Source organism: Rana temporaria, chromosome 5 (assembly GCF_905171775.1).
Source record: "Rana temporaria chromosome 5, aRanTem1.1, whole genome shotgun sequence".
Taxonomy (NCBI): Eukaryota; Metazoa; Chordata; class Amphibia; order Anura; family Ranidae; genus Rana; species Rana temporaria.
In genome coordinates, this window is record NC_053493.1 from 198,094,187 (window position 1) to 198,115,918 (window position 21,732).

Consider the following 21,732-nt stretch of genomic DNA (forward strand, 5'->3'; position numbering starts at 1 on the left):
AATTAAACCGACAGTACAACACCCCTGTTTGTTAATATGCAATAAACACAAAGCATAGTGTAGAAACAACAGTAACACCTATGTTTGCGGCATCTATCAAATAAATGGACACATTTTCTAGATATTAGTTATTGCAACCTAATGATATGTCATTTAATAAGAAAATTAATCATAGTATATTAGACACTCTAACACTGGCTCTGCAATTAACCCTGCTTGCAGAAAAAATGTAATTAAATAGAGAAGATCATTATGTCCCTGCATTCACCAGACTATTATACTATCAATTATGTTTTTATGCAGAAACATTTTTACTCAACGCCTCTAATGTCCTAATACTTTTAAATTAACATTAATAAGTGAACGTTGTCTTGGAAGTTAGTGAGATGTAACATTCTGTCTTAAAGGCACCTTTGAATTTGAAAAGTTTCACAATGATTCAAAGTAAAGCCACTACTTAATAAAAAGGAATTTACTTTAGGCCTCTTGAACACTGCAGCTTAATACAGTACAGCCTATTTTTTTACTGAGCTAAAATATAGCCCAGTAATTGTAATGTGCCTATGCACACAGGTGCGTAAACGCTTGTTAATAAATAAGCTGTTCTGAGCTTTTTCAAGCTGCAGTGTGCAAGAGGCCTAGCGAGGAAAGAAATAATTAAATGCATGAATATTCCATTTATATATACAGTAAATAGTATGAGGACATGCTTTGCAGATTGTGTATACTTTCCAGACTGACATTCTTTTTTTTTCTCTTTTTTCTTTTTCTTTTTTTTTTTTTTGTAGTATGGAGATCCTGGGGGACATGATTCATTCCATAGTCTCCCTTTCACTGTGCCATGTCAGCTGCTGGTAGCACTGCATGGTCAGATAAAAATGTTCTTAGACTGCAAATTAAATTGAATGAAGCCACTACTAAGAACTTGTAAGCTGCAATACATTACATTTGTGTTTTTGGGTTTAGATAACCTTTAATTATACTCTGGCATAATACATTGTTTGCAGTGTTTACAGGCTCCATTTTTTACATACATTAACAACTAAAATGTCATATAGGTGTTCTAATAGCTAACTGCTTGTCTTGTTTCCCTTACAGTAAATATATGGATTTTTGGATAAAATATTAATTAGCTACCTGGCAAATGGCTTTATTACTTTCTGTTTCATTAACTAGATCATAAATAAATATTTTCAACAATCTGGGCTTAACGGTGATCCTTGTTGTATACTACTTCTAATTTTGGTCTATTAAGTGCCGGTTCACACAGGGGCAACCCGACTTACAGCGTGACTTTGCAAGGCGGCTTCAGCACAACTTGGAGCAACTTACAACGCAACTTAAAGTTGCCTCCAGGACAGGCGACTTTGGCTGTGGACAATCACAGAATAATCAGCTATGTGGGAGGGGTATGCCTGTAAAGTTGCTTCAGTTAAGAGGGTGATCCAACTTTGGAGGCAACTTCCATTGAAATCTATGGGTACAAGTTGCATAGAAGTCACCTTGAAGTAGTACAGGAACCTTTTCTGAAGTCGGAGCAACTTCAGTAGTGTACATTAAGACTGCTCTCATTTACTTCAGTTGAATTTCTCATGTCGCTCGACTTGGGGTGACACAAGTTGGATCCCAAGTCGTGGTATTGTGAACCGGCATTTAGAGTATGTTTAGTTAGCATCTTGTTTTGTTTTTATTGAGTTTGTTTTATATGTATATTCCCCTTCTATACTGAAATATTAGGATAAACACCACCATATATATATATATATATATATATATAGTTACATTAATAGTACTTATTTATTTCGATTCGCCATTTAACGGAAAACAATCATTAGACACAGCCTAATCTAGTCTAAATGTTTGTTTTGAGACAAATCTCTGCTATTAATTTTGTATATTGACCATTACAGTGTCTTCCAGTAATGCTATGATCATACTGTGACCATATAGCTACTTAAAAAAAAAACTGGATTTAACAGTGTGAAACATGATGGGTACAATCATAATAAATGGTCAAAGGAAAAAATTAAAAAGCAGTTACATGCCTGATTGCTATAAAGCATCGGCCATGGTGTATACAGCATATAATACAGAATGGGTAGTGATATCTATTTTCTGTTATAAATGAGCCCCATGGTGATTTATATACTTATTAAAGGAGTTGTAAAGGAAAACATTTTTTTTGCCTAAAATTTATGGCCCGGATTCACAAAGGATTAACGACGACATATCTCCAGATACGCCGTCGTAAGTCCGAATGTGAGGCGTCGTATCTGTGCGCCTGATTCAAAGAATCAGATACGCCAGAATTTGTCCAAGATACGACTGCCGTAAGTCTCTTACGCCGTTGTATCTTGGGTGCATATTTACGCTGGCCGCTAGGGGCGCTTCCGTAGTTTTACGCGTAGAATATGCAAATGAACTACATACGCTGATTCAGAAACGTACTTGCGCCCGTCGGATTTAGCTACGCCGTTTACGTAAGGCTTCGGTCCGGCGTAACTATACCCCTCATAAAGCAGGGGTAAGTCATGTTAAGGTATGGACGTCGTAAACGTCGAAACAGCGCCGTATTTTACGTCGTTTGCGTAAGTCGTACGTGAATGGGGCTGGGCGTATATTACGTTCACGTCGACAAAGCATTGAGCCAACGTATCTTGGGGCGTGACTCTGAGCATGCGCGCGCATGCGCCGTTCGATCGGCCACTCATTTACATGGGGTCACGGCTCATTGTAATAAAACATGCCCACTGCCTTGATAATTTGAATTAGGTGGGCTTACGCCAGCCCATTTACACTACGCCGCCGTCACTTAGAGCGCAAGTTCTTTCTGAATACGGTACTCGCCTCTCTAAGTTACGGCGGCGTAGCGTATATGAGATACGCTACGCCAGCAGAAACTTAGGCCATTCTTTCTGAATCCGGGCCAAGGTCTGCAAGGTAGACAGACAGAATAGTGTAATGATTCTGTTAAAAAACAAGTAAATACCTATTAAATTCCTTCATCTATATCACCTCCGGCGTTCTAGTTTCTGTTCTCTCATTCACTTCCTGGTTTGCGGCGATCGTTCATGTAAGAACTACATTTCCCAGTATGCATTGCGACACTCCCAGTAATTCACACCTCCTTGAAGTCTCCAACACATAGAGAGCGTCCTGTCGCACAAATGTAGTTCCCAGGAGGGGGCGAGCACGTCACTGACCACCGCAGTAAAGCCTCCCCTCACGGTGGTCAGTAACAATCAGACAAACAGGTAGTGAACAGAACAGAGAAGAAATAGAGCAACTTCTGAGCAAAAACAAACAATGAGGAAGTGAAAAGAGGAATGTCTACAGGTAAAGGATGCTTATTATGAAAAACATTTTTTTTCCTTTACAACCCCTTTAAGCATACTTTCTTTAGTATACAACAAGGTAGATGCCACTGGACCAGGAGCTTTAGCTATGTTAATTTTGTCTAACTACAATGTATAACTGTACTTTTTCCTGTTTTAGGCAAATAATGTTGAACTGGGAGCACTGGTTTCCTAGCAAGAAAGGAAAATATTACTTTAGGAGTTCAACTTTTGCTCTATAATTATATTTCCCAGTGTATCTTTTACAGGTCCTATAATATCAGATTGTGTTCTCTTGTATGTCCTTGTAAAACGCTACGAGATTTAATTTAATTTCTTTAGCAGTCTGTTTTTTTGGCTTTGCAAAGTTTATTTTTTTTTGCAGTTGCTATTGCATTTTTAACTTGTCATTAATGCAATTTCAGTACCGTCAACCTTGAGATGAAAATATTTTCCTCTTTAATAGTATCAAAATAGATCATAGTATCTAAAAAAAATAATTATATATATATATATATATACACTAAACTAGACCCCCCCCCCCCCCCCACCCCCAATTTGTTTCCTTTTATTCTGAGAAATTGTGAAAATTCATATTCAATGGAAAATGTACGTAACAATATTTAAAGTATTTTTCAAACACTTCTATTTTATAACAGCTGCCTATTTACTGTACACTTCTAGCTTACAAGTTAAAGTCCTTCTCTGAGAGTATGTTTTTAAAATCCTTGGGGCCAGATTCACAGAGCGAGTACGCCGGCGTATCTACTGATACGCCGGCGTACTTTCAAATTTAGAAAATAGTAAAGATAATGCGCATACCAAAAAAAACGTGATAAACCAGCAGCAAACTCAAAAATTTTATACAACATATACAAGAATCGATAAAAAAAGGAGTTGCGCTACAAACACCTTATAGATACATGATGTCTATAAGTAATTTACTTATAGACATCATGTATCTATAAGGTACTTTCAAATTTGCCGCGTCGTATCTTTAGTTTGAATCCTCAAACCAAGATACGACGGCTTCTGGCTTTGATCTGACAGGCGTACGGCTTAATACGCCTTCGGTTAGTAGGTGCAATACTTCGGCGCCCGCTGGGTGGAGTTTGCATCGTTTTCCGCGTCGGGTATGCTAATTAGCTTTTTCCGTCGATCCACGAAGGTACGCGCGGCCGTCACATTCTCTTACGTCATCGCTAGTCGGCTTTACTGCTATTTTGCGGCGTATAGATAGACTTGCCATGTTAAGTATGGCCGTCGTTCCCGCGTCAAAATTTGATTTTTTTGTTTTGCGTAAGTTGTCCGGCAATAGGAATGGACGTAACTCACGTCTAAGTTCAAAAAATTACGTTGGTGCGACGTCATTTCACGCAAAGCACGGGGGAATTTTCAAAACGGAGCATGCGCACTTCAATCAGCGCGGGGACGCGCTTCATTTAAATGAAGCACGCCCCCTACCAGCCGATTTGAATTACGCGCCGAGAGATACACTACGCCGCCGTAACTTACGACGCAAAATCTTCCTGGATTCGACTTAGAGTCAGGTAAGATACGGCGGCGTAGCGTATCTCTGATACGCCGCGCCTTCCTAAATATACCTGAATCTAGCCCTTCGTTTTTTGTAGCCACCTGTTTATTGCTTAATAGAATGGCAGCATGTAACAACACTGTAGCCAGTGTTGCCCAAATATTTGTAGATTTGCATATTTAATGTCATATCTGGTCTGTTAAACATTACAAAATCTAACAAAACTTGTCCACAGATTTGTTCAGATACCACTTATGTTAATGATTACATACTGTACTTGTCCTGTAATGTGCTTATAAACCTTTGTCCTTAAATGAAACCATTTGCTTTAATATCCCAGTTGATGTCAGAATAGTTTAAACTTTTCATTATAACACACCATACATAATAAGAAACAAAACCTTTTCACTTTAAGTTTGTAGCTGAATTCCAAATTCTACAGTATCATTTATTTGAGGTGACATATAACAAAGCCAATAAGACCTCATATTACAAACAGAGACACTCCTCCCCTTATACTTCTATTTTTACCACAATAGCAATCTTGTTTTTATATATATTCTGTTACAGCACTATTACACCTAAACTTACACCTCTATCAGGCATATTGTCAAAATTATTAGTGTGGAACTAACTTAACAATTAAACCAAAGCACACCTGATTGCTCAGAAGATATCCTAGTAGCCATATAATTGACAATATATTTCACTTACAGCATTTTGTACTTTTTCATTTTTAATCATATATTTATTAAAATATTTTCTCTGCAATCAATTTTTAATTTAATTTGTTATACATAAGATTCATCTAGAGGATGTGTTGTGCTACTACCCGGTGAGTGCATTCTGATCTCTTTTCTGGGACTTTGGGCCAGATTCACAGCGGAGATACGACGGAGTATCTGAGATACTCCGTCATATCTCTCAGAGTATCTATGCGACTGATTCATAGAATCAGTTACGCATAGATATCCCTAAGATCCGACAGGTGTAAGGCCTCGTACACACGTCCGAGGAACTCGACGGGCAAAACACATCGTTTTGCTCGTCGAGTTCCTTGTGAAGCCGCCGAGGATCTCGGCGAGCCGAAATTTCCCATTGAACAATGAGGAAATAGAGAACATGTTCTCTATTTCCTCAACGAGATCCTCGTCGGCTTCCTCGGCCAAAAGTGTACACCCGCCCGGGTTTCTCGGCAGAATACAGCTCCGATCGAGTTTCTGGCTGAATTCTGCCGAGAAACTCGGTCGTGTGTACGGGGCCTAATTGTTTTACACTGTCGGATCTTAGGATGCAGTACCGCGGCCGCCGCTGGGGGGAGTTCGCGTCGTAAACCAGCGTCGGGTATGCAAATTAGGAGTTACGGCGATCCACGATGGATTTTCGCGTTCGCTACGTCGCCGCTAGTCAAGTTTCCCGTCGCAAAGTTAGTCGTCGTTTTGGGTGCCTTAACTTTACACAGCAAACGTATTGCTGTATAAAGTATGGCCGTCGTTCCCGCGTCGAAATTTGAAAATCAACGTCGTTTGCGTAGGACGTCCGGGAATACGGAAGTACGCTACGCACGTCGCCGTTCGGAAAAATTACGTCACTTCGCGCAAAGCACGGCGGGAGTTACGAAACGGAGCATGCGCAGTAGGTCCGGCGCGGGAGCGTGCCTAATTTAAATGGCACACGCCCATTTAAATTACATGGGCTTACGCCGGAGGCCGCCGGCGTACTTTTCATCGCAAGTGCTTTGTGAATCAGGCACTTGCGATGAAAACTTGCAGCGCTGTAACGTATCTACGATATGTTACGCCGCCACACTTCTACCTGAATCTGGCCCTTTATATTTAGTTTGTTGCTTCCCAGCCTTCCTTCCCACCTAAACCTACTTATAAATACAACCACATTGTCTAGTCTGTACTCTGCCCATAATTTTCCACCTCTTTACTAGTGCTAACCAGTGGTTTTCTGCTCCTTTAGATATGCGAACCATCTTAAGGTTTACTGAACAACACTTGTATTATAACAATGTACTTTTATGTTAATAATGTTAATGGTTAATCAGCTGCGAGGAGCTTGCTTCTCTGCTGACATGTCTTCATGTTGCTTGGGACAATGTTGTATTTTTTTTTAAACAAGGACATCTAAAGCTTCCTAATTCCACCCTTTCTCACTGTGCTTTAGAGGCAACTTCATTCTACATAGAGCCATGCCATGAGACCCACCTAGAATTATTCAACCACCATGGCCGCTATCCCTAAATGCAAGCTCTGCTTACTATCAATAATACTGTTCCCAGTCTTTACCTAGAGCTGTACAGATTTCACATTCTAACATTATCCTCTCATTACCATGAAAAAATAATCTTTGTTGGGACACTTATTTGTAAGTAATTTAGGTTTACTCAATCTATGGAAGTCTTGCGTTAGCTGCAAGAGAAACAGTAGCTAGCAAAGAACGATTGCGGGTAGTAAGGCAAGCCAAATTTTTCTATATTATTTTTACAAGATGTCTTATTGGTTTATGACTATATTCTCCAAGATTTGCATCCTTACTATTCACTGCTCTTAGTACACTGAGCTTCTGAACCCAGAAGTGCTCAGAGAAAATATTTATTGTGGTGGAATTAAAATGGTGAAATTGATTTAAAAAAATAAGGAGACAGCAACCAAATCGACAAACTTTGGGCCAGATCCACAATGAGAGTACTTTCAAATTTCCCACGTCGTATCTTTAGTTTGAATCCTCAAACCAAGATACGACGGCATCTGGGTTTGATCCGACAGGCGTACGGCTTTGTACGCCTTCGGATCGTAGATGCAATACTTTGGCGTCCGCTGGGTGGAGTTCGCGTCGTTTTCCACGTCGGGTATGCAAATTAGCTATTTCCGACCATCCACGAACGTACGCGCGCCCGTCGCATTCTCTTACGTCGTCTCTAGTCGGCTTTTTCTGGCGTATAGTTAAAGCTGCTTTTTTGCGGCGTATAGTTAGATTTGCCATGTTAAGTATGGCCGTCGTTCCCACGTTGAAATTTTTTTTTTTTTTTTTTTTTTGCGTAAGTCGTCCGTGAATTGGGATGGATGTGAGTCATGTCTAAGTTTAAAAAATGACGTCCTTGCGACGTCATTTCACACAATGCACGGCGGGAAATTTAGAAACGGAGCATGCGCAGTTCATTCGGCGCGGGGGGCGCGCTTCATTTAAATGAATCACGCCCCCTAATCGCCGATTTGAATTCTGCCGCCAGAGATACACTACGCCGCCGTAACTTACGGCGCAAATTCGTTGTGGATTTGAAACAAAGCCAAGTAAGTTACGGCGGCGTAGCGTATCTTAGATACGCTGCGCCGGTGCCGATCTATGTGGATCTGGCCCTTTACTTTTAAATTTAAGTCAAAGCCTTTACACATAAACTGCTATTAAGACCTCTGTCACTATAAGTACTTGGTCAGAAAAAGATCCACTGTGCTTTATGAACTGAACTGGCCTATAACAGACCCAATCATTTTAAATGAATTTCCAGCACTCATTCAGCTCTTCCAAATGATTCCTTCTTCAAAAAAAATGCAGGAATAATAACCCGCTAAATTGGGGTACACATTATGAGAAAATCGGAAGAAAATTTCCGTATGAGGCACGATTGTTTGATTTTTCTATAGTGTTTACAAAGCTTTTGACATCTGATTCAGACTTTCCAAATGAACATTTCTGAAGGAAGAAACTCCAAATTTTGAATTATGTGAACAGAATGAACGTTCTTCCTTTAATGTGTACTGTTTTACAGTCCAGGTTCTTAAGAATCGTCTCACTACCTAAGGTGGAGGCATATCTTAATTAATTAAGCATACATGCAAATCCAGTTTGGGTGTTAATTAGTAAAACCACCATGAGATAGAGAAATAGAATTGAAACACAAAATACAATACATGTATCCAAAATACATGTATACAATCAGTGCATCCAAAAGGAACAAGCAATGATATACTGCAAATCACCCTTTTTGGTAACACAATTAGTAAATTGTGACTAATAGGGAACCTTTCCAACAAAGTTTTGCTTCACTTTTTAACACCTTGGTCTGTGAACAGAGAGGGTGAAAGAATCTCAGGAGGGATATACGTCTATTTCTGAAGTAATAATATTATATAATTTGTTTCTATGACTGGCCATTTTTGTTTGTTTTATTTTGTATGTATTTTGTGTTTCAGTTGTATTTCTTTATCAATCAATGTTTTTTTGCTAATTAACTCCCAACATGACATGTTTAATTAATACAAATTTGCCTCTGCACTGAGAACCGAGCCATCAAACACTGCCAATGGCTCGTTTTTTCCCTGAGCAGAGAGCTGCTGCCTGTCAGTCAGCAGCTCTCCTCTCTGCTCCTCCACGCTCACTGGAACACTGAGCTGTTGAGAGGCGGGGAGCAGCCATCTCAAGCTCTCAGTGGCTCGCTGGTAGGCTGAGACAGGCATCAGTCCAGACATCTGGCAGATCCAGACTTTATTGTCGTGATGACCTGGACTTATTCCAGTGATGTTAGCAGAGTGCAGACTTCAGATCGCTCTCTGCTCAAAACGGGTCACTGGAGTGCATGACGAATTGCACTCCTGTGACCCATAGCAGAAGCCCAGCCAAACAAGCTCAGGCTGGACTTCTCCTTTAAGAGCATGTCTTTACACTCGATAACCAGCTATAATTGGGGCTGGGTTCACACTAGAGATTGCAGGGGCTCACAGCAGGAGTCCGGTGCTTCTCCATTCACTGTTTCAGGTCAGAACTCAGACCGATTTTTTGCTGAATTCAGACCTGAACCCAGATCAATAGACACACAGGACTACTGTACAATTTGCACCAGAGACGCTGCGAAGATGTGTGAACCCTCCCCATAGAGAGCCAGTCACAATCTCCTGCTATGCAAATTGGATATGTGGAAACCTGCATCCAATTCGCAATAGTGTAAACCCAGCCTAAGGCAAAACAAGGCTGAAACACACTAGCTGTTTTTTTTTTTTATGCTGATATAATTCAAAAGATTTTAGAGGAGCTGTGCTGGAAGTTCTATGCTTATTTTTAAATCTCATGATAAAACTGCACTTCTGTGCGAGTAGTGAGAGCACAGGAGGAGTGTGAGCTATAAAGCTCTTTTCTCTATTTGGACCATTTCTTCTATATGGGGTTACTCTCTTGTCTTTTATGTGTGGTGATAAATGGCACACTCCCCCATAAGTGGTCCCCACAAATATTATGCAATTTAGACATTTTCTCAGTATTTTAAATACAAGATACAGAGACATGGCATCTGAGGAATTATCTCCTACACATTCCATTGCTGTTGTGGGTGACCACATGTCTAAAATGGCATTCATTTTTTTCTAAAGACACTGGATCTGTCTGTGGGAAAATAAGTTGAAAGCAGGCTTGAACAGATATGAAAAGTTGACAATAAATGAACTAAAAGTCTGGTGGGACCTTACATGTTTGGAAAAATACATAGAAGATGAAAAATAAATTAAGAAATTGAGAAGAAAATACCCTCCACAGTGAATGCTGTTTTATTTATGAAAGAGTGGAATCAGCTATTAACAAACTGCTCTTTGGATTTAAGGAAACTTATCGATTTAAACAAAAGAGTTGAGTTGAGTTGAAATTATTCAAAGATTCAGGAGCTGAAAAACCCATTAAATATGAACCAGATGGAAACAGAAATAACATTAGACTTGCAAGATATATAAATAATATTGTTTATGAATAGGAGCATTGGGGTTAGCAAAATTGTAAGTCCCCCTGTCCGAAATTTGAAGAGGAAGAAAAAAAAAGTGAATTGTGTCTCTTTGAATGCTTTTACAGTTTAGTCAGGGTTCTCTGATTCAGCTGCATCTACAGCAGGGGTCTCAAACTCAAATTACCTGAGGGCCACAAGACAAGTTTTCATATGCCATGGGGGGCCGCATGCAAACTTTCAAACTTCAAAAACAACAGTACTGGTGTCAGCGAACACATTATTAACCCCCAGCACTGGTGTCAGCGAGCGCATTATTACCACCAGCACTGGTGTAAGTCAGGGTTTGACAAATTTGCTTGGAATCTAGGAGCCAGCTAAAAAAGTTAGGAGCCAGAAAACGCACCCCGTCCCGACGAGCTTGTGCGCAGAAGCGAACACATACGTGAGCAGCGCCCGCATATGTAAACGGTGTTCAAACCACACATGTGAGGTATCGCCGCGATTGGTACAGTGAGAGCAATAATTCTAGCTCCTCTGTAACTTAAAACATGCAACATGTAGATTTTTTTAAACGTCGCCTATGAAGATTTTAAAGGGTAAAAAAGTTTGTCGGCATTCCACAAGCGGACACAATTTTGAAGCGCGACATGTTGGGTATGAATTTACTCGGCGTAACATTATCTTTCATAATATTAAAAAAAATGGGGATAACTTTACTGTTGTCTTATTTTTTAATTAAAAAAAGTGTAATTTTTTCCCAAAAAAGTGCGCTTGTAAGACCGCTGCGCAAATACGGCGTTACAGAAAGTATTGCAACGATCGCTATTTTATTCTCTAGGGTGTTAGGATAAAAAATATATATAATGTTTGGGGGTTCTAATTAGAGGGAAGAATATGGCAGTGAAAATAGTGAAAAATTACATTAGAATTGCTGTTTAACTTGTAATGCTTAACTTGTAATACCAACGGCCACCACCAGATGTCACCAGCTCACATCTGGTGGTAATAACTTGTAATACCAACGGCTCACCATCAGATGGCACCAGCTCCAAAAAAAAATAAAAAAAATAAAAATTTTTTTTTTTTTTTTTTGCTCCCCTCACTTCCACCCTGCCTGAGGGCCATTTATAACTGGTCCGCGGGCCGCAAATGGCCCGCGGGCCGGTACTTTGAGACCACTGATCTACAGGCTCTGTGTCATCAAGAAACTTGTTAAACTCTGTGCTTTCTAGGGAGTCAATTTCACATGACAGTAAAAAAAAAAAAAACTTGGACAGACCCTACTATTAAAAGAAAAGCAATGACAAATATTAACCACTTGCCTACAGGGCCCTTCCTGCCCAAGCTATTTTTAAGCTTTCAGCACTGTCACACTTTGAATGACAATTGCGCAGTCATGCAACACTGTACCCAAATGATTTTTTCCCCACAAATAGAGCTTTCTTTTGGTGGTATTTGATCACCTCTGCAGTTTTTATTTCTTGCGCTATAAACAAAAGAAGAGGGACAAGTTTGAAAAAACACAATATTTTTTACTTTTTGCTATAATAAATATCCATTAAAAAAATATATGTTTTCCTCAGTTTAGGCCGATATGTATTTTACAAATTTTTGTTAAAAAAAATTGCAATAAGCGTATATTGATTGGTTTGCGCAAAAGTTATAGCAGCTACAAAATAAGGGATAGATTTATAGCATTTTTATTATTATTTTTTTTTACTAGTAATGGCATGATCAGCGATTTTCATTGTGACTGCGATATTGTGGCGGACACATCGGACACTTTTTACACATTTTTGGGACCATTCACATTTATACAGCGATCCCTGCTATAAAAATGCATTGATTACTGTATAAATGTGACTGGCAGGGAAGGGGTTAACACTAGGAGGAGATCAAGGGGTTAATGTGTTCCCTAGGGAGTGATTCTTACTGTGGGGGGAGGGGACTGACTGGGGAGGTGACCGATGGTTGTCCCTATGTACAAGGGACACACCATCGGTCTCCTCTCCCTGACAGGACATGGATCAATTACTACTACTACTGAGTGAGACTGTCATGTCATTTTTAATGCTTTTAAAATTTCATTAAATGTGAGTTCAATGCTAGCTGGGGTGGAGTGGTTTCATTTTTAACCCCTCGGATACTGCACTATAGGAGGCACTTTCTCTTATTTTTTTTCATGTGTTGCTAAACTTACCAGTAGTCTTTGTGGATTTAAAGTTTGAAGCAGCACAGTGGAAGGAGTACCTACTTGCTTTTGATTACTTTAACCCTTTGAGCCACCAAGATTCACAGACGATCCCTTGCAGGGTCCTTTAAAGGAGGTGAGCGAGCATTGCATGAGGTGGTGGGAGCACTACGTTCATGGAGGTTGTTTGAAGACATCACACAAGCTTGTTTTTGTTTTGTGTTTGTTTGCACAACGTGGATTCATTCATTTTACGTTTTTGGACTTTTTTCATATTATTGCAATATCAGTGTTTATCACCATAAATTGTTTATTTCATGTTTACAGCGCTGTCACACCTTATTGTTTTTTAAGAAATAAGAAATGTGTTCAATCTTTCCAATTCGGGCTTGAATAGTAATGAGATTACTGTCTTTTCCAAAGGATTATCTTTCTCTTCTACTTTCCACTTTATTGTTGTTGATATGTATGTGAAATGAAAAGTAATATTGGTCAGAGAATACACTTGTCCCAAGATCAACAAGATGGAGATAGTCTGGCTGTGAATGTTCTGTACGCTTTCTGCTTTGGAACAGCTTCTCCCTAAGTCGATTGCAGGTTGTTGTTTGTCATCTCTGTAGTTTTCTGTGGAGTAGAAAGATACTTTTATTTGCTGCAGTCAAGAACTGAAGATTTTGATTGTTTTCAAGAGAGGGATTTAATACAACTAAAGTATAATCCCAAGTATAGTGACAATAATTTAACCCAGACAGATAGAACAGCCATCATAGTGAGGAATACCAATGATTATAAACTGAAGCTATTAGACAATTAATTAAATGACCTGACCACTTATGGCCCTCTTGAATCAGATCACACTTTTTTTGCTCTAGAAATAAATAAGTGCAATTTTGCAGTGAAGTGTACAGTTAGGGGTAAGAAAATGTCAGTCAAAATATCTGTTGGAATCCTCTCCCACTGTCCCGTTCTTTTGTCAGCTCCCTAAAATCCACAAATAAAGTACCTTCCTGGGAGATCATCCAATTCTTGTGGGCATTAGTTCACTTCAGGAGAAAGATTGGACCAATGTGTAGATGCTCACCTTCAACCATTGATTCACCTTTTACAATTTTTTTTAAAGATATTAAGTCTATTTTAGATCCCCTATCAGAACTATCATGGGAAGAAAATAATATGTGGGTGACCCTAAACATGAAAGTCCTGTACTCCTACCGCACACCCCTTCAGGCTTTACAGTATCATCTGAAACAATATGGTGGGTATAGTTTTGAGTTACAATCCTTTTGAAATTATGTAGTTACATAATTACTTTTTGTTTGATTGCATTTATCACCTGTAGTCATTTGGATTTGGTGGAGTATTTACAATCTTTTGTACAATATATCAATGGCAATGATGGTTCATGCTGACTTTGTTTGGAAAGTTTCCGAACTGATCTTTCTGAACCCCAATGGCTGTAAATAGAGCTGGAAGTCATGCTGCTGGCATGGCCAACCTGGAACATCTGACTGGTCGTCACTTCATGGACTACATCCCACCAACTGAGAAAAAGTCAGCACCAACAAGGATGTATGTGGTTTGTTGCTCAAAACGTGATGACAGTGGAAAGAAAATCAAAAGTAAACAAGGTTTCATTGTCCTGATTGTGACGTCAGACTTTGTGCAGTCCCATGTTTCAAAATTGATCATACCCTGGATGTTTACTGAAGCAATATGACTAGTACTATTGCATCCTTGATTGGACATTTTTTTTTTTATTTGATTATATTATTGACAAAAATGTATTGAATAAAATGTATTATTATTATATTATTATTTGTTATTATTTATAGTTATTTATTATATTATAATTTATGATTTTGTGTTTCAAACTTTGTCATACCCGGGATGCCTACTTTAAGTTATTCCTAAGAATTACAGGCCTACAATATAAAATGCCAAATTTCCATGCAAAACAATTGTACCGCTTTCTGCATCAAAAATCTGACATAATCATACCACCAGGGAGGTTAATTGTATTTCCTTTTTTTTGAAAATGAGAAATGGCATAATAAATAGACATTTTCGTCCGAATTTCAGGTATTTTCGTTATCGTTTTAACAAACGAAAATGAATGCGCAGAATACGAAAACCAAAAGATCCGACAAACAAATGCTTTATTTTCATTTTCGTTGCAACAACAGTTCGATAGATAGGAGATTCGACATGACGCTGACAATAACAATCTGTGTCTAAAGAGAGAAAACACCTGAGAGAGAGAAAGAGAATAGACAGCAGATAGAAGGCCAGATAGGAGAGAAAGCAGAGAGTCCAGAGAGAGTGGGAAAGGACATAACCACGAGAAAGAGAGAGATTCTGTGTATAGGTGGCAGGGGAATAGTATTATGTTAGGTCTCCATTCCTCGCGCTTTGGTGCTATACGGCACCCACAGATCTGCAGATTTATGATAGCTGCAACCGAATGAGGATTCATTTTTGAGAAGTACACAACATGTGATTTAGGTTATAACATTATCTACTAAACCATGCAAAACAATGGTGTTTGGGGAATTTAAGTGTGCAACCACTTTAAAGGCATCTCCCAAGCATGAAATTAAAAGACTGGTATTTTTCACATATCACCCTCAAAGTTGCATACCACTGAATGGCATTTTTTTTTTAATTTTTGTATTGGTACATCCCCTGTAGCAGTGCCCAGCTCCCCATGCCCTTTGTTTGACAATCCTTTGCCTAATTCCATTGGAAATATCCAGAATTGAATTTCAAGACTCTCCCCATTAAATGTGGTTAAGATTTACATTTTCAGTTTTCAGACTACACTGTGGGTTTGATGAACGACCTCTGAACCAAACCCAAGTACATTAGTTCATCCCTAGTGTTTGGTACCATTTTCCCGATAATTAGAGTTTCCTACTAGCATAAATTTGCTGTTTCATTTTCTGATAGAAATTTGCTCCAAAACGTTAGAGAAAGCAGTTTCTTCCTGCAATTTTCCCTGATGCTTCTCTACTGTTTGTTTCATTCAATAGCACAATGCACAGCTGATATACTCTAAAGGAAGGCCGCCCATAGATTAATTTATTTTTTCCAGTAGGTGGGTTGAAAAAAGTTACTTAATTCCTCCATTCACACACTTGATGTGGACGTGAATCCTCCCCACTGAGTTATTGTGTTCTGACACCGGGGAGACTTCCCCGATGTCAGAATACACTGATCAGCACTGCTGACTATAGCTGGTGGCTCTAATCAGTAGATTGACTTCTATCCAACCTCCCTGCCCATACATGGATCGAAATGTGGCCAGTCCCTGCTATATTGGCTACATTTCGATTTATGTATATCAGGCTGAGTTGCTACCCAGCCGGTATTTTAGCAGCCTGGTCAGTAGAAAAGGAACTTTTTATCATTAATACTGTACATGTCACTTGCCATGCGACTTTGGACATGACACGTCACATGACAAGTTGCAGCCATTCTTTTTATTGGCGCTCACTCAGATCAGTAAGACTTAAAGTTGCAGCGATTTTGAAACGGTGCCTGCAATACTTTGATGTGACTTTTAATCCATTCAGTTTAAAGTCAGATTAAAGTCGCACTGAAAGTTGCATCAAAGTTTCCAATGTGAATGGAGCCTAAATAGTTTAGAAAATATTATGCAACATTTGACTCTTCTGCACTTTAAAATGAAACAATCAAGTCTTCACTGTGGCTTCAGATTCTGAGACAGGCCATTCCAGTTACTTCCTGATACAAACATTTAAATTGCAGAATCTGGTCATTATAATTTCATAGAAATTCCCAGTACATTAAAGAGAGAAATTAGCTCAACATCTCTGTAGACATTTTGTACTAATTATTAATGTGTAAAAAAAGATGGCTCACTCCATCAAATATAAGTAAGGTCAAGTTTAGTCATGCCAGGAATATCTCCTTTATGCTTTGTGCAAGCTACTAGGAAAATGTAGCGAGCCAATCACATCATCTGCAAATACCATTTTATTAAAAAATATACAAAATATCTTCAATATATACACAGTCACTGTAAGTAAATGTCATGCCATTGAACCTAAAAACGTATTTTTTTTCTTCCTGTCAAGTCATTTAGACAAGGCATGGGGGGATATATCCCCAATGAGGATAGAGCAGCAACAGCGTGGTTCTAACCCTTGTCCCCTGCAAAATGAATCTTAATAAAATGTCCTTAATTCTAGTGTATATGTTTAAGTTTAGACTGATGGGGGAAGATTTACTTTAGAATTTGCTGCAGTTTTGCATAATAACCAATCAGCTTCTAGGTTTTAGCCCACGTTTACACTCAGGGTGGATTTGAAATCATGTCATATCAAATCGCAGGTCAAATCAGCCCAATGTGAACGTGGGCTTATGGTCAAAGTTAATTGAACAAACTGATGTTATAAACTGATTGAGTACTATGTACAGCTGCACCAAATTCTATGTGCAACAGTTTTAGTAAATCTCCCCCAAAATATATTTTCATTTTGTGTCTAAATTGGGATAGCAAATACTTTATATTTGCTACATGCCGCCATGCCCATAGAATAACGTAAAAAAAAATAAGAAAAAAAAGAAAAATTGCACTTAACATTTTTCTAGATTCTGAATTCTGTCCCCTTCAGCAAGGAAAATCCTGCTAATTATGTTTGTTTATGAGGAGAGTGGGCAGATTTGGCATATCTAAATTTGAACACTGTCTGTCCTAACAGAGGGTTAAGGGTTTAGAGGCTAGGCTGTATATGTTAACCACTTGCCAACCTGCTCACGTACATTTACTGCAGCAGGTCGGCTCTCCTGCGCGAACCGACGTTCCTGTGCGTCTGTCCCTGCAAGGAGGATAGTGAGGATAGTGAGCGCTTACACCCGCTGCCAGCGGCACACGCGCAAGTCCACCTTTCGCTGTGGGAGCATGCCCACGGGTCCTGCGGACTCAAAGTCCATTGGCAACCAGTAATCACTGTGTACAGAGGCAGAACAGGGAACTGCCAATGTAAACAAGGCTAATCCCCATTCTGCCTAATGCCATGTCAGAGATCTTCAGGGCAGCCATCAGAAATTTTGGGGCCCCTTAAACAGTTTTAGACCTGGGCCCCCTTGGGCCTGACTACCAAAATTCCCCAGGGCCCGTCCACTCGCCGTCCCACCGAATCCACCCACCGGCCACTACACCAAGTCTCATTCCATGTCCTCCTCCTTCATCAGTCCCACCCCCCATCTCATGTCGTCATTGTCCTCCTCCTCCATCCCATGTCCTTCTACTCCTCCTGTCCCATTCCCTCTATCCCATGTGCTTCTTCTCCCCCATCCCATGTCCTCATCCTTCTCCAGTCCCATGTCTTACTCCTCCTCCTGTCCCATCCCCCATCCCATGTCCTCCTCCTCATCCAGTTCCATCCCATGTCCTCCTCCTCTATCCCTTGTCCTCCTCCATTCCATATCCTCCTCCAGTCCCATGTCATGTCCTCCTCCAGTCCCATCCCATGTTCTGCTCCTCCAGTCTCATCCCATGTCCTCCTGCTCCTCCAGTACCATCCCATGTCCTCCTCCTCCTCCAGTCCTATCCCATGTACTCCTCCTCCTCCAGTTCCATCCCATGTACTCCTCCTCCAGTTCCATCCCATGTTTTCCTCCTCCTCCATCCCATGGCCTCCTTCTCCAGTCCCATCACATGTACTTCTCCTCCTCCAGTTCCAGTCCATGTTTTCCTCCTCCTCCATCCCATGGCCTCCTTCTCTAGCCCCATTGCATGGCCTCCTCCTCCAGTCCCATCCCATGTCTTCCTCCAGTCCCATCCCATGTTCTCCTCCTCCTCTAGTCTCATCCCATGTTCTCCTTCTCCTCTAGTCCCATTTAATGTCCTCCTCCAGTCCCATCGCATGTTCTCCTCCTCCAGTCCCATTGCATGTTCTCCTCCTCCAGTCCCATCCCATGTTCTCCTCCTTCTCCTCCATACCATGTCCTCCTCCTCCAGTCACCCCCCATCCAATGTCCCCATCCTTGGTGACACCAAGACAGAAAGTGAGGGGAAATCTTAGTGGGAACAGCCAGCAATATACTGCAGATACAGTCTATCCAATATATTACATATAATGTATAATATGGACATAATTTGGACATTCTAAGGCAACAACACTCCCTGCTTGTGAGTCAGTACTTGAGAAGCTCTGCCCATTACATATCCTGCTGAAAGCGGCCGGCAGCATGCCATAGATGAAGGAGTTCAGCCTGCCCTGGGTGCCAACACTGACCAGAATGATCGGGAAGCACGGGTCCTTCTCTCTAAGACATCCTCTACTTAGCCAGCTGCTTCTCCCCCACATGCTTGTTATCCTCCCATGGGACCCCGGCTCTGCACTATGCTGACAAAAGCTAAGGGGAGGTTGGGAGCACTTTGCTGGGCTGAGGATGCAGCAGGCATCCCGGAGTGACCAGTACGGGCTTCTTCCCCTAACATTGCAGGGCCTGCACACTCCTGTTGCCTGCACTTACTTTCTCATATGAAGTTCAGCTGTTATCCTGCAGGGGTTGCCTTCCAGAGAAAAGGGAGGAACAAGAGGGCAGTCTGTCTCCTGCCCGGGAATTACGAGCTTCTGTCTGCTGACATGGTCCAGGCTCAGGGACAGTGAACACAGGCAAATGGGCATTTGTACCGCCCCACCTGGAGCTGACCTGGACTCTGGCAGGTCCCAGGCCCCTTGGAACGTCAGGGCCCCTTACATGTGTACTGGCTGTACCCCCCTAATGGCGGCCCTGGAGATCTTTTGTTCTCAGTGATCGGAACAGTGATCTCTGTCATGTTTCAGTGAGCCCATTCCCCTACAGTTAGAATACACCCAGGGAACACACCTAACCCCTTGATCGCCCCAAGTGTTAACCCCATCCCTGCCAGTGTAATTTTTACATTGATTTGTGCATTTTTATAGCACTGATCAATGCAATAATGTCACTGGTCCCAAAAAGTGTAATTTGGGGTCCGATTTGTGCGCCGCAATGTTGCAGTTCCGCTAAAAATCTCAGATGGTCACTATTACTTGTAAAAACAATAAAAAAAGTCCCTAAATCTGTCCCGTAGTTTGTAAACGTGATAACGTTTGTGCCTATTGTGATTTTCAAAAACTGTTGGTATTTTTCGTTAATTTTGTTTGGGTACAGTCGCATTTGTCAATTAAAGCGACACAGTGTTGTATTGCAAAAAAATGGCCTGGTCATTAAGGGGGAAAATCCTTCCAGGACTGAAGTGGTTAATGAGGACAGACTCACTTCTCCTGAGAAACATCTAAATAGTAAGAAAGATTAAAGAAAAAAAAAATTATGTATGTTCTCTGAATGGGAACATGTAAAAAACATACAGTGAACTTTAAGAAAAGGTTGATCAGCATCTCCATATGGAATAAAACATAATTTATTAGAATCCATTAAAATTACCAAAGATGGTGCAGGGAAGCACTGTGTTATGAAATGATAATGTGTTTTGTCCTTTTGTAAATTGACATTTGGGTTGAAACCTGTTAGCTGTGCATAAAGAAGTGTTTTCCTGCACAGGTTATGCTGTTTTTAATGGTTTAAAACACATTTATAGGCTTCATGTACACTGCAGCTAATAAACTAAAAGTTTAGGAGCAGGTGTTTTTTTCAGCAGCCCATGAACTATCCTCTATGCTATCTTATGTACACTCAGTTGTTTATAGTAGTTTAGAGGCAGTTGAGTTTACTGGGTGTTTTTGAAAACAGATAAATCACGTTCAGGACAGTAGTTTACCGGCATTTCAAACGCCAAATGCTTTTAACTGCTTGTAAGGCTTCATGTACATGGGACATTGTTCAACCTCTACTGAACGATTTAGCTTGACAGCTAGAAACCGGCATCTAAAAACAGACGTTTATTTACGTTTACATGCCGTGTTTAGTCGCGTTTGCGTCTATTTTTTTTGTTAAAATGAAAAACGTCTAAAAAACGAAATGCTGCTAGCTAAACATGAGTTACCTGTTTTTTGACATGTCAAAATCAATGGTTCCCTATGAGAGCCATCTTAACTGATCTGACTTTCAGCCCATTGATTTGAATGGAAGTCACATCCAAGTCAGATCGTCATGATCCAACTTGTGGTGCGACTTGTGCTCTGAGGATCTTGAAGGGGAACTCCACACCCAAATATGAAGAAATAAAAATGTTGTGGAATACCTCCAAGAGCCATACCAGGCCCTTTAAGTTTGTTATGGATCTTGAAAGGGGAACCCCATGCCAAAATGAAAAAAAGACAGCGTGGGGTCCCCCCTAATACCATACCAGACCCTTATCCAAGCATGCAGCCTGGCAGGTCAGGAAAGGGGGGGGGGCAGGCTACATGCCCTCAATGTGGGGGTTGGGGTGCTTTGGGGCAGGGGGGTTCTGTGCCCCCACCCCAAAGCACATTGTCCCTATGTTGATGGGGACAAGGGCCTCTTGCCGACAATCATGGGCGGTGGTTGTGGGGGTCTGTGGGCAGGGGGCTTATCAGAATCTGGAGGCTCCCTTTAAAAAGGCCCCCAAATTCAAGCCCCCCATGTGAATGAGTATGGGTTACGTTGTACCCCTACCCATTTACCCCAAACAAAGGCAGTGTAGTGTTAGCAGTGTAGTGTAAATTAAAACAAGAGATCCTGAGACCCCGCGCATTGTGATGCCACGTGACATTACAAGGGGTGGGGTCTCATGGTAACATCACCAGATAGCCACAGTAAATAAGAACCGCCAGAGAGTGGAGCTGGCACAACGATAGGAGACCTCACCGGAAGAGGACTGAGTCAGTGGCGGAGAGGACAGCAGCAGCAGAGAAGACAGCACCGGAGGAAGAAGACCGGAGGGAGAAGACCAGAGGAAGATTTTTAATATAAAGGACTTGTCAAAACTTGTTTTTATTTACACTACACTGCATTTTTTGGGGGTGAATTTGTAGGGGTACAA